This window comes from Thunnus maccoyii, chromosome 18 (assembly GCF_910596095.1).
Source record: "Thunnus maccoyii chromosome 18, fThuMac1.1, whole genome shotgun sequence".
Lineage (NCBI taxonomy): Eukaryota > Metazoa > Chordata > Actinopteri > Scombriformes > Scombridae > Thunnus > Thunnus maccoyii.
Window position 1 is genome coordinate 10,103,682 of NC_056550.1, and position 15,118 is coordinate 10,118,799.

Below are 15,118 nucleotides of genomic sequence, written 5' to 3' on the forward strand. Positions count from 1 at the left end.
AAGGGTATTTTAAGAGATCCGTTGGACAGCACTCCAAATTGACTTTTTAAATTGCCACACGGACGTTACGAGCAAGACGCCCATCTTCAGCGTGTGTACTGGCAGTTTCACAATCAGCAGACTCAGGTGACCACAACTGGCATAACAGGTGTCTTCCAGCAGGGGGAGCCACAATCACATGATGTAGGTTACTAACACATAAAACAATTTATAAAAAATAAATAAATAGAAGATTTAAAAAAAAGAAGATAAAACAAACAAACAAACAAACAAACAAAACAACACCTGTAAAGCCAACTGACAGTGAGGGCTAAAGGCACTGTAGGACTTAGATATGGACTGGAGCGAATCCCTGCTACTGTCCTAACCTGATTTACCTCATCCACAATCTTTGACATAAACTATTTTAAGTGTTGTGCAAAGGATTATATTTTAAGTAAAACTTCAGTTCAGTTCACTTCAGTTCAGTTAAAAAATGAGCTTTGAGAAATGTAGACCTTTTACCATCTACTACACATCAGTGCTACAGGACAAAATCATTTCCCAGAGGATTTTCCATCCAAATCCTTGTAAGTACATGATGAATGTTTTTAATTTTTTAAATTTTTTTTTAGTTTTTTTTTTTTTTTTTTAATGTTTTTAGTTGCGTAGTCTGTTGTAAAATATGGCTTCTATCAGCTAAGTAGATAATTTAGTTATCTAGATAATTAGTTCTAATAATGAATGAAAGTTTACATTTGCATAATAAATGTACTAAAATTCTTATATTGTGTTCCTGACAGTGTTTGGCACAGTGTAGTCTGTTGCATTCATATTCAATCACTGCAGCCCAGTGAAAAATGGACGTATTTCGTGAATAGAAAAAAAATTACACCATACTTAGGCTTAGTGAAGTTGAACTTGCTTCATGATGAAAGCCAAGAAACCATACTTTTCAGGCATATCACTGTGGTTTTAAATGAGAAAGATTTTTTTTTTTTGGTTTGATTTCACTTTGTTTAAACCTCATCAGTTAAGGTAGGACTTAGTTAATACATTTTTAGATGTCACAGTATTCTCACTAGCAACACATTGTTTGAGGTGTTTACATTGTTGTAAAAAAAATCTCATAATGTAATATTCCTACTTCCTATAAAAACTAAAAACTTGTCATTAAAGGCCTTTTTCACAGCAGACACTTTGACTTGTCATAGTAGAAAAAGCACAGGTGTGTAGATTACGTTAACAATGGCTCTGTTCTATTCAAGTGTCTCAGTAAGTCATGACAGTGTGACAGTGAGCCAGCGTGCAGAATAGCAAAACCCCGAAACTGAAGCAGCTGGATGGAGTTCAGCCATCATTAGTTTAGTTATTTACACCTGTGCTTTTCCTACTGTGACATGTCAAAATGTCCTCTGTGAAAAAGGACTTTTCTGCTCCACCACCTAACACTAGACACTGCTACAACGCAAAGGGGGGAATTTTGCAAAATATTTTACAATTTTACAAAACATGAATGGTCTGGGTATTCTCGATTGGGCTGGCGCACTTGGCAGCCTCGTGCTTGTGTTTTGATTAAACATGAGTTTTCTTACTCATCACACACCAGTATGTTTTTTCTCCTTTATACCTGTCCATGTGTCTTTTTGACAATACCTGACTGATGGAAACTTTTCCCACACTGGTCACACGTATATGATTTCTCTCCAGTGTGGACACGCTGGTTGCTGAAAATTAGCTTCAGATAAACTTTTGAGTGCATTCACTCGTTCCTTGGGGTATTGTGGCTGGACCTGAACTTTGACCTCCCTTTGGAGAGATGAGGGGAAGGGAACAGAAAAATAAACACAGAAACAAACAAAACACACAATTATTATGGTTATTACCCTGAATTAGCAGCAGGAAGTCATTTATTATCCTTAAACAAGGATGAGTACTAAAGTCAGTGTGACTGACTGTGCTCACTAGGGTGTGCTATGGATTCAGTTATGCCTGGAAAGGTTACAGTCTTATTGTATACACACACACACACACACACACACACACACACACACACACACACACAGATAGAGACAGGGAGATGGGACTTGCATTATTGTTCATGTTTAAATTCAACTTTGAATTAAAGCTGCTGAAATTAGTAGATCTGAATTGATTTCGGACAATGTATGGTTTCATATAGTGCACATGTGCTTGTTTTACCCTCAAGTTATACAGGCACAAAGTAATAAAATTAAAGTAATAAAAGTAAAAGTAAAAGTATGTTGTTTATGTTTATTTTAATTATCATATTAATGTAAGAACATTTGTGTACATAACACATAATAGAGTTGGAAGTTCAGTCATTCAGGGGGACCTCAGAAGGCATTCAAATTGCAACTGGTAGTAATATCCACAGGAAGCATCTACAATACAGTTGGCATGAGTATCACCTTATTGTTTCCTAAACAATTTATGTATGTCAACTAGACCAAGGTAACAGTTCATCATAATGATGCTTTGATTTTTAAAAATGCTTTACACAACATCTTTAAATATCGGCACTTGTTGCATCTTCCTCCACCTCTCACTCCTGTTTCTCACTGACATGACAGGTGTGTGTTGCATATATTGCTACGTAGGTCTTTGCAGTCTACAGTTGTTTCTGTTCAAACACATTTAAACCTTGTGACCGAGCTGTTTTATTGGCTCACTGGCATCATGGGAAAAGGTGGTTGGTCGACAGAGTGTCATCCATCTGGCTTTGCGATCAGAGAACAAAGAGGTGTGTTATGTGTGCATGTGTGTGTGTGTGTATGTGTGCGTGTGTGTGTGTGTGTGTGTGTGTGTCTGTGGATGAAATGTCTTACAGTAAACACCCTTCAGCATATGTATACACACATATTTCTGAGTTTTTTTTACATGTGTTTGATATGTTTGTGTATTTAAGTAACCTTGTGTCTCTGTGTGAACGTGTGTGTGTGTGTGTGAGTGTCTGCAAATTTTTGTGTGTGTATGTACCTTCCCCTCCCCCACCTGTTTGGCCTGTTGAGAGTGTGTAATATGATATTTTCTTTGTGTTGGCCTATGCATTAAACTGTCAAACTCTTATTCACACAAACCATTAAGAGGCTTTATTCAATACTCTCCACTGATTTCACATCGAGTATGTTGTAGATTAACTTATTGTCTCATTGATTTGATTTCAAAGATTATAAATGACTTTAAGAACAAAGGTAATACAGTAATTTTCCACAAAATGTGTCTGATGTATAACGGCTGCATGGGCGTCAAATCTTCAGTTTGTAGTTACAGATGAGGTTGTTGACATTGAAGGAGGAGATGTGACTGATGCAGAGGAGAGATAGAGAAAGAGATAAAAGTCCCAGAGTGAAAAAGAGAAGATATAATTGTGTGAGAGATAGAAATAGTCATCAGAAGAGAGTTCAGGACAAACATACAGAGACATAGACATAGTGAGCAAGGGGTGCAGCATAGAGAGAGAGAGAGAGAGAGAGAGAAAGAGAGAAAGAGAGAGAGAGCAGAGACAGGAGTGTCATTAGGTGTGTAATTCATCCCTCGAGGCTATATGAAAATCTAAGCAGAGAAAAACAACAGTGCAGCTGGAGGCTGTCGTTTGGGGGAGTAGTTTGTGAAATGGCTATAATATCTTTCCTCTTTCCCCTTCGCTATTTCTCCCCTGCCTCTCCAAACTCTTTAATGGCAGCGCTAAAAAGGTTGAATTAGCTCTTTGAGGAGAGACAGAAGACACTCAAGGCTCACATTATCCAGTGTAAAATGCTCAGCTGAATCTTTAGACAAGGAGAACACAAATTATATATCACCTTGTGGCCATTTTTATCCATGCTTGCACATCTGTGGCGTGGATGAGCCAAACAGGAATCAAACTTCTATTGTGGCAGGTAGTAACTGTTTACATACAGTATTACATATGAACTGTGTATATTTAGAATATAGGAATAAAGTAAATGGATGGCCAGAACCTGATTGGTGAGATTCAAACACATAACCACAACCCTGAAGCGGTTTAGTGTTGACACTACAATGTACACACCTTCAAACAAAAGCTCCACATTTTATTACTCTTATTAGCTTTCTGGTGGAGAGTTGCATGACAAGATCAATATCACTCTCACGTCTGCATGGTAGTTAGCTTTTTGACCTGATAACTGGGGTTGAATGAGTTAAGAGATCACCAAAGTTTATTACAATTCATCCTGAGGGGAACATGTATGTGTGTAACACCATTTCATGACCATCTGTCCAACAGTTGTTGAGGCTTTTCACTCAAAACCACAAATGCCAACCTAATGGTAGTGCAAGAGAAAAAGTAATTGGGCTATTTCCTCAAAATGTCCCAAAATTTGATTGAAATCCATCCAATAGTTGTTGAGATATTTCAGTCTGAACCACACATTGACATTATTGACATTGACATTCCTAGAAAAGAAAAATGTATATTTGTGTAAAGTAGTGAGCATTTGTTGTTTTTAATATAACAAAATTTTGTGCTCATATTTAAAACTACAACTGATGTAGACAATATAAGTATTTTGAGTGTGTACATGCAGTGAATTTCAGCAATGACATCATCTGTCAGATCTCTGTCAGACACAAACACAAGTGCAGTCGACTAGATAGCTCATCATGAAGTCAGACACATTCTGTCCATTCAGCAAGTGGTCTACACACACACACACACACACTCGCACACACACACACACACAATACACTGATGGACCCAGGTCAGATTTTGGTCAGAGTTACTCAGCACAAAAGTTAAGCCTTGGCTGCACAAGCAGTCATCACACTGGGAACAATGCCACACACACACACGCGCGCACACCGGCCTTAACATAACTCACACTTTTTCTATGAGGATTAACAGAGAGAGTTTTGTGTATGTGTGCGTGTTTTCCGAAAGTGAGAGTGAGTCAGGGCAGAGATGTCACACAACTGAAGAGGAAAGAGGAAGTAAGTCGTTTATGGAAAAAAGATGGGTGTGATCTGGACATGCTGCGTGCAATGTGCTGCATTTGAGAAAAAAGTGCAGTAGGAAACCAAATGTTTGGAGATTTCATCTGATTTTATTAAGATTTATAGATTAAGAGAGGGAGAGTTTAAAATAACTTTTAGGGGTTTCCCCATCTTATTCTTACTATGAAAACTATGAAACATCATCATCTTTGGGCTTTAACTTCCAAATGTTGCTCAGGTATGTTAGACATGTAAAAAAATGTGTTTTTGTGAGAGCAGAAATAAAAAACAAAACAATAATGCATTGGATTGGGTCTGTACAAGGTCTTGAATGTGCAGTTAGACGTATTTGCATGGCAAGACAAACCTGTTTTCTTTAGTTTTTTTGGCTGAGCCCTCTACAACAGCACCCTGCTGTGCAGATGCAGTGGTCTCATTGAAATGAATGAGAGGGCCTCAGCCCTGACAGAAGAATGAAACAGGTCTGATTTTCTAACATGCACTACTGCAAGGTTTGGGTTCCTCCTCCATTGCTCTTCTGCCTCTGATACTCCTTTCTTCTTTCTAATACCCTCCGCCCATTCCTCCTGTTTTCTTCCTCTCTTGATCTTATGAAATTCTCAGCTGCTACAGTCATGTCGGGTCATCCCCTTGGAGACTATTTTAACTGTTTTAACTGCACCTTGTTGGCCTACGCACCAGTGTCTAGCCACACAATATGTCTGTGTCTGCAGAGAATGACAGAGATATTGAGATTTGTGTTTGACATTTCAGTTTAATTTCAGGAAGGTTCACCTGTTGTAACAAGACTTTTCCCCTTTGTTTAAGGTTCACTTTGTAGTTCAGAAATAGGAATGTTTTGTTCTGTACCCACCAAACGAAAATGCAAAGTAGCACATGCCCACACACATTTAATATACGTTATGCAAAATCATTGCTCACCATTATAAGGAACACATTGTGTACATGTATGTGTATGCATTTTTTTTCATGATGTGTGTGTTTGTGTGGACACTTCCTGAGCGACAACAGATGAAAATCTGTATTAGTCATCCACTTAGATCATACTTGGGATGGATTTCTTATTTTAATCTGTATGTTTTTTTCAAGAAAAAGAAATGAGGAAGAGAAACACAGACAATGCCTAAAGAGTCTGACAGAGCTGGACGTTTCTCTTTGTTTCCAGTCTTGCGAAGCTGGTAGCTTTAGCCTCATATTTATCCTAAAGTAATGAGAATGGTGTCTTTTCATCTAACTCTCGACAAGAAAGAAAATAAATGTATTTCCCAAAAAATATAACTATTGTATAGGAGAGAGTAATGCACGTACAAGAGATCCCACCTCCCTCCACACACCTGTCCCATCGTCCAACCAGGAGTCATCAAAGCAGTGACAAGGACGTGATCCCTCACCAGCTTCCCACACACACTACTAGCACTGCTGGGAGACTCACCTGGGTCCCCTCACAAGATCCAGTCTGCTGCCACACATTACAAAATGCTCTATAAAGGCAAGAAGAAACTGTCACTTCTTGGCAAGTCTTCTTTTTTTCTTTTGGAATTATTGAAATGCCCTGTGAGCAAAACAGAACATGATTCATGTTAAAATGATAAGTGCAGCATCTCTTCAAAAATATAGTTGAGGAATAGACAGCACACACACACACAACACACACACACACACACACACACACACACACACAATGCATATGTTAATGTTCACAACAAACCGAGGTATTACCAATAATTGTCTGCTGTGGCTTCTTTGTTTATGGTCAAACCGCCCCACCCCGCCCATCAGTATCTAGAACTATAACTGAATAACACTTATTAACACTATTTTAGATTTAATAGCAATATTGAACAAGAAAATGTTACAAAAAAGGATTTAAATTCACAAACATGTAATTACTGTTTTTTACTGACACTATTTAGTCTTGACTCTTGGTAAAACACATCCTTATGTCCATCCTCTGTTTTGTTGGATGCATTTCAATGCTGCAAATTTGTTTTTATAAAAAACTGTAATTTAGCTACTAATAATAGCAAAGGACAACAAGCTAACATAAATGTTAATTACTGTACTTGTGGGTGATAATTAAAAACCACACATACTAAAATCACTCTGAATAGGGAAGTTCTTGTGTTAAAGTTAACACAACTGCAAGTAGTAGTGATTCTACAAAACTTTCACACTCTACTAGCTCTGTTGCTACTATGTAGTGCTTTCTAGCTAGAAGGAACCAAGTAGCTTACCCCCTCAAGTTGAAGAGACATGATGCCTCTGCAAGTGGAAAAAGAATTTCAGATGCTTCTCACAGTTATTCTGGTCAGGCTGCAGCCAAAGGAATCCTAGACATCAACTTCATGCCTCCTTCCCCCATGCCTCTGACTCACCAGCACGCAACTCCAACCATTGACCACATACACCACCCTGCTCCCATGACCACACTCATCAAACAGCCCCTCTTTACCTCAAACAGCTAAAACCAGGGATAACCCTCTATGGCTGCCGTGTTCAACCTCATCCCTTCGTGTCGCAGCTCAACCTCAGAATGCTGCTGTGGTCGATATATGTGGATTAATATTTACAACATGTGCAAGATGCTCTGTACGCTGCTCTGTGTTCATAATTAAGAAAAAGCCATTGTTTAAAAAATCATTCCAGTCATTCCAGATATTAGTAAATTGTACAGTTAGTGACCTTTTTTGAGAAGTTGTAGAGAAGTAGAGAACAGTGCAGTGTTCATTTACAGTGTTTGTGTGCGTGAACGTGAGATGGCGGTGGGTTGGTATGGTGTGGGTTGACCTTTGACCTTCAAAAACCTTCACACTTCAAACAGCCACTATCACAATGCTGAAGGCATGAAAGCTTGCGTACTTGTGTCTTAAGAGGTCAGGGGTCATTAGAGAGGAGAGGTCATGTGTTGGCTGACGGGAGATCGGGCAGTGTCGCTGCTCCCTCTCAGCTGTCCTGACTAATAGAATAACCCTGATGGTTCTCTCTCTGTTCGAGTTTAACATGTTGTGTGTGTGTGTGTATGTGTGTGTGTTGGGGGGGCGGGTGAGATGACAATGAAAATATCTTTGTTCTAACGAAGGGAAGCCAGTTGTGTGTGTGTGTGTTTTCGCGTGTCCGAGTGTTTGTGTAAAGGAAGGAAGATTAGCTGGGCTAGAAGCCTATTTCTGGTCACACAGATAGAAGTGTTTTCCACTGTATTCAAGCACACACACACACACACACACACACACACACATACACACTCATGCAGTAGAGGTTTTCACTTCCAAGACAGAAGAAAAGCTAAATACTGTATTTCCTACCATACAACTGAAAAATACAAAAACTGCTGTATGTGATTAGAGCTTTTACTCTGACAAGAATCACACACACACACACACACACACACACACACACACACACACACACACACAAAGAAACACATACCTTGGGGGAATTTATTGTCTAATTGTTTTTTCAATTGTAAAATCTTTTTGACATTTTGCAGATGTGACTTGAAACTCGAGAGATGTTTCCAGACGGCACGTTCTGTGTTTGAGGACATCTTGAAATATGGGATATAATGTATTCAGCTGTAAAGTCAGGTGCAACTAGAAATCCTTAGTGGCACTGGAATAAATAATAATAATAATAAAAATAGACAAAGGACATTTAAAAAGTGTATAAATGTTTTCACAAATGATATTAACACAATTTTTCTGCCAGTATTTGTTATTATAAAGATTATACTTATTGAAATTCAGCTAATAGTTCTGTTATTTTTGCTTTTTCCTTTTTTTTTAAAACAGTTCCTTAAATCATTGAAAAAAACTCATGAGCATTTTGAAACACACACACACACACACACACGCACACACACACACACATACACACACACACACACACAATTACCAAGCTTCCCCTGATCACAAAATCTTTGGTTTAGACAGAGGCACATGATTAGGTGATCAAACTGTGCATGTGTGTGTTCTCCAACAAAGAAAGAAAGTGATGATAAACCAGGATGTCTGTGTAGATTACGGATCCATAATGGCCGTCTTCTTATCAGTGTTGTACTTGTGCCAGTGGTCATTTCCTTGTTGACTCGTAGGTTTTTCTAGGTGGCTCTGCCCTCTTTATTTGTATGTGTGTGTGTGTGTTTTTGGTAGGGACAAACCCTGATATGACCTGACCCAAATTTTACCGTCACTCCCAGTTGATTTTCAGTTTAATTCCAGCGTGCTGTGATTCTCTTTTTCTCTGTCCAACGTTGCCTCCTGTGGCCAGGTGCTTAAGCAAATTAATGAAAATCTGGGGATGCAAATGCAATGGAAAGTAGCATGTCTTTGTGTGACCGTGTGTGATTCTTTTATCTTTACCAGACTGGTCTGGTTCAATACCAACACCAGGGATCCGGGATACAGAGAAGGAGAGCGAAAAAGAAGGTATGTAGCTGCTGAATTTTTTTACTTCTTTCTGTTTGCTCGTTGTGTCCTTGTGTCTCCTTCAGGCTATTGATGCAAACATGGATGTGTTCAACTTTGTCACTTATTTAAATAAGTGTTAAGTATCTTCTCAGTTACTCAGACATTTGTCCACCCTTCCACATATCATTCAGAGCATCATTCCTTAATTTTAGGTCTTTTAATTTTAGCAACCTCTTCACTTAAAGATGATGGTTTTGATCCTGTATGGCTGTATGTGACAAATCTTTCACAAACAGGCAACAAGCTGACTTCTAACTATTTATGACCCTCCGTAAAACCAATATTTTGTACTCGTGCACCTGTCTGACAACACAGAAAGATGTTGCTATGGCTATATTCTGTATATCAGTGTAAAAATGGAGTAAGAGGAGACTTAACATTTTTCATATTGTGTTGCACATTGCATAATTAATTAAAATTATAAAATGTCTTAAGTAAACAGTGTTTTCACGTTTATCTGCATTACTATAATCACTACCTGAGCCTCTCATTCCCTCTACCAGAGGCAGAGGAAGGGAGGGAGGTGAGAAAGAGAGGTGTAGAAAACAGTTTGACTGCCAGCATTGTTCCACAATCACATCTTTTTGACTTGGTGACTATCTCTGTTTCCTTCTCTCTCTGTGTATAATTTTCTGTATATTTTTTCCTCTCCAATAATATTGTCTCTATCCTCTACTATCTTCTATCTTATGTCTTTGTGTAGTTTTTTTCCCTCCTGTGCTGTTCAATCTGCCTCCTGCTGATTGCCTACAGTAGCAGGCCTCTACAGAATGGGCACAGACTTCCACTCACACATACACATGCATGCTGTGAGAAACAGGAACAGGGGAGGTGGAGGGGGTGCTTCCTGTCTGGCTGTGGGGCTGTGTGTGTGCTTTTGTGTGTGTGTGTGTGTGTCTGGCATGTTTCCAAGTGGTAGAACTGCTGGAGACTAGATTTAATGGTCACACAGGAGGAACTACTGTAGCTGAAAGAAGTTGAAATGCAGCAGACAGCAGCAGAAGGCTCCAGTTACTGCTGGTATAAAGTTTCATGGACAGAGATTTCTTCGAAACTGTGGAAAATCTAGAAGAGTTCCATATCAAACACATGAAAAATATCTTACGTGGCTTCAAATGAGCATATGTTATGTGTTTTTGAATGAAAACACATAACACCATTACATGACAAGTCAGCTTTAATAATCCCCTTTCGACATGCTTGCTGCTGCTTTAAATACAGTGTGTCACTGCAGGACGAGCTGCTGAAACATCATAATAATGCAGGACACATCTGTAGCAGCCAATAAAGATCTATAACTTTTTAAAGATGTACTTTTTTTTTTACTCCAGTAACAGTTTGACTGCAGGACTGTATTTTGTCATTGTGCTATTACCTGTTTTACATAGCTATTGCCTCTAAAGGAATCTCTTTAAGTTGGAAACTACACACAGAATATCATGAGGCAGCAATGATGTATTTCTGCCCCAGGTGAGCTACTAAACTGTACTTATTAGAGGGTTACTGGGTGCACCTTATTGTTCTCACCTATAGGTCTATAACAATAGCAGGTAACTGATATATGTCTACAGTGACAGTGTACGGTGTTTGTATCTAATTTTTTCAGTATGTTTACCTGTATGGTGGTCACCTGATACCCGTCAGAGAGGTTGAACCTGTTCTCACCACTCCTGTGTATGAGTTTGTGCGTGAAAGTATGTTTGGGTGAGAGCTGTGGTAGTGGGGTCAATTGCCTAAGGAGTTGAAGATGATGGGACTGCTTTGTTGTTAAAACAGAGACTAGCTATGGGCCTACGTGTGTATGTGTGCTGTTATGTGCACTGATGTGATGTTGAAATGAACAAGTGTGCAGCAGGTTGAGCCACAAGTGATGCACCAAGTAAAAAACACAATAATGGTGCAGAGATATCCATTTTTACGATGCCATTCTGCCAAAAAAAACCCCCCCAAAACATAAAAATCCCGGATATGTTTTAAACTGTTTTCTAAATTATAGAAAGACATCACCCACCAAGATACAGAAAAACTGCAATCCCATTTTATGAAGATTTCCTACTCTTTAGCTCTAATTAACACAAAAAATCTATACAAACATGTAGATAGGAGACACAAACTGCAGGAAAAAGTGAATGAGTGGGTGCCTGTGTGTCAATGTCTGAGAATGAGAGCAGATGAGAGAGAGAGAGAGTCTATTGTATTAAGTGTTAAAGTGGCATCATCAGCTCAACAGATTCCATCCATTCCTCTCCTGCCTGCACCCACTGCAACACAGTGTGTGTGTGTGTGTGTGTGTTGTAAAGAATATGCATTTGTTACGTGATGATTCTTGTGTGTTTGCAAACATGAAAGTGTGCAAACATTCTAAGAGCAATTTGTTGTCTAACGAGATTTTTTGTCCATGGTAACCTGCTGTTCTTACACAGTAACAGGAATGGGATGTCCTGAGGCCTTGTAAAGAATCATAATAACTTTCCTGCTACAAGAAAAGTCAAATAGTATCAAATAATTGTTTTTTTGAAATCATCGGAGACTTCATCGTGAAAATCTGACAATATTCACCAGTATCTTGTTCTTTTTTTGTGTAACTAGGACACATCTATGCTTAATGTCACATCAGAGGGTCACTTGAACCGCTGAGGTGCTGTGCCACTCTCACCCTTCCCCTTGCAGACATGAAAGTGATCAGTTAATGCCTAAAATGTAATTAAATGTACTTGCAAGCTCACATTTACTCCAAAAGTATAGTTTCATAACTGTCTACAACAGGCTGGGTGAGTCCCAATCTTTCCAGCAGGCAGTCCCGTGTTGTTGCTGCCGGTAAAATGCAAAGAATTATGTGCTGCATAACAAGCCCTGACAATGCCCTCTTCATTACCTCGTGCGTGCCCTAACAAATCATTTCCTTCTTACCCCACTAAAGAATCCCATCCCGTCACAATGGTCACCTTGGACCACCGAGCACAGAGGACAAACAAAATACCTGATATCCTGAGGTCATTATGTAAGAAAACCCCCCAATAATCGTTGAGGTTTCAGCTAAATGTTGATTTTTCAGTTATCAGTTATTTGCATATGGCAAGCCTTAATGGGAGGGTTGTTTGTCAACTCAGCCCCAGAGGTGGTTCGCCTTTAGTGATGGGTGTGGCATTATACTGTATAAACAAAGGCATTTTGCACCCTTCACTGGTCAGTTATTAAAAGTTACTATGCAGTGACACTAGGAAAAGTAAAAAAAAAAAAAAAAAAAAAAGAGTAGAAAATAATTTAGTTGGAATAAAATATCATTTATAATTGATAGCACTGGATGGATGGAACTGAGAATGTATGTACGGCCACATAGAAAGACACCAACCCCCGTCACCACTCATCTGATACCTGACACCTTTTTTTATATATATCTAACCTTCATTTAAGCTTATTGGTTCTACTGAGATGAATAATCCAAGTTAACTGACTGAAATGTTGCAGACCAACGTAAAAACATAAAATTTAGTCAAATCATATACTGTACAAAAAAAGGGACATTTCATAGAGGGTAGAATGTTGGAAGTGAAAGATGATGACGCATGATCGTCTTGAGCACTCACCAAATATGCTCTAGTATATAAGAATGACTGCAGAAACTGCCGTAAAAGTAATTTAGTGCTGGAGAGGCTTGGCAGAGAGAGGACAGAAGGTAGAATTTGATTGCTGTAGCTGGTAGACGGAGAGAAAAAATATTATATATAAATATTATATATTTTATCTGATATGTTGTTGATTGCTATATCCTGGCAATGAAAGCCATGGGCGTAAATATTACATCAAGGAAGTTAGTCCGTAGTAGTTAGGAAGAAACAGAAGGATATTTTAGTTACTATGAGTTGTATTATGAGCATTGCCCCAGCTGAGCAATGAAGAAAAGACTGCCACCTACAGAAAACCAAACTTCATCAACAGAAAATCCAAACCTCTCAGTGCTGCCCACCCTGTTCAGGGAGGCGTGGTGCAGAAACACTACAGCCGTGAAAGAAGGAGTATTCCCTGGTGACTCAGAATGGGATAAAAATACAAATAGAGTAGTCAAAGGTTATGCAAACACAAAGCATAGGAAAGTGACCTCAACACATGGACCTTTTATATGAATGAAAATGTGCAAAAAAAGACTCTTATCTCCAAGAGGAAAACTGTGTGCAGAGTAACGGTCTCATTGATGTGAAGTTTAGGCCTATATATGTGTGAAGGGATTTAAAATGATAACAAATGCATACATGAGAGTATTAAGAAAATTATGTGCTCATTTTCAACCCTCCATTTCTCTTTTATCCATTTCCTCCCTCGCTCCCCTCCTCTCTTATTTTCATTATTCTTTCTCCATCATGCCTTCCTCTTCTTGACTTTTCATCCCCTTTTATCTTTTTAATTTCCTTTTGTCTCCCTCTCCGTCTGGCCTCCTTTTTCTGCCCTCTATTGCCTCCTCTCCCTCTCAGTCTGTCAGCCATGTGAGGAAACAGACTTTTAAACTTCACCTCTGACTCCCATAATGATTTTTTGTACACTTTTTTTTCCCGCCGAGCCTAAAAAACTCTTGTCACACACACACACACACAAACACACACACACACACACACACACACACACACACACACACATACACACACACACACACACACACACACACACACTTAGGCTACCTCTCACAGTATATTAAATCCCCAAACCACACCCAGCTCCATCTCCAGCGCCTCCCCCGCGCGTTCCCGACAGCCGGGCCAGAGAACGTGCGTCTCTAACTTTTTTTGGGGGGACTACTAGTAGGATCTCCAGCTGCTGTTTCGTCACGTTTGGAGACTGTTTCTTGCAATACTTTTTCTCAATTTACTATCCCCTAATTTCCCCCCCTTTTTTAAAAATCGCTACACGGCCACACCTGGAACGCAACGCACAGCTTTGTATCCCTCTCGCTCCAAACTCGGTAGGTAAACTTAATATTTTTAGTTTGCATATTGTCTGAATGCTGCACTGAAGTTTCTCTAGCTTACATGTGATTTATGTCACTTTCAAATCCAGTATGGTTGTGAAACGTCTCTTTAATAATCCACTAATACTTCTATAATTAGTTGAAATTTCTTTGTGATGAGTTTATAGTTTAATATCCTCGTACTGCTCTGGGATACATTCCTAAAATAATCCGGGCTCTGTGGGGATATTTGTATTACAGTCTCCTATCGCTTTATTATTTTAGGAAGGGTTTATTTTGTTTAATACAGTGGATTTTTTCAGGAGCTCTTACTGCCGTGTTTTCCCCTGTGGGTTTTTTTTTTCTTTTTACGCAGATCATAACTCAGCTTCTGCTGAGTGGCTCCAACTCTTAGACGATGAAAATGAAAGGGGCGTTGTCAGCCAGTGTGTGTATGTGTGTGAAATTAATTTGTCTGAGTGCAGTGAATGAATGTTTAGTGCGTTTCAAAGGAAGATAAGCTTTTTTTGTTTGTTTCAGTGGACACAGGAAGTATGTGTGTCCTCTAAGGAAATGTCTCTGCTGGATTACTCATTAGACTTTTTTAGTGAACTTAAACTACTTTGCATTTGTAAGCTTTCCCATATGGTAACACTCAATTCAAATAATATTCACATGGCCTTTTGTAGTTTGCAGTGACCTTGTTATACATTGCCTACATATTAGATTCTTTTTT

At 39.0% G+C, this 15,118-nt stretch overlaps 1 protein-coding gene across 4 annotated transcripts in view; it reads left to right on the forward strand.

The window, feature by feature from the left end:
* The first annotated feature begins 518 nt into the window (after positions 1-518).
* Positions 519-15,118, forward strand: part of emp2 (epithelial membrane protein 2) — a 29,279-nt gene continuing 14,679 nt past the window's right edge. For 2 of the 4 annotated variants that reach the window (XM_042392691.1, XM_042392694.1), the window contains exon 1: positions 14,174-14,397. The gene's annotated coding sequence lies outside the window, so the exon portion shown is untranslated. Of the gene's footprint in view, positions 570-9,226; positions 9,244-9,338; positions 9,402-14,173; positions 14,398-15,118 lie in introns of those variants that run through there. The other 2 variants (XM_042392693.1, XM_042392692.1) reach the window with 2 other exon arrangements.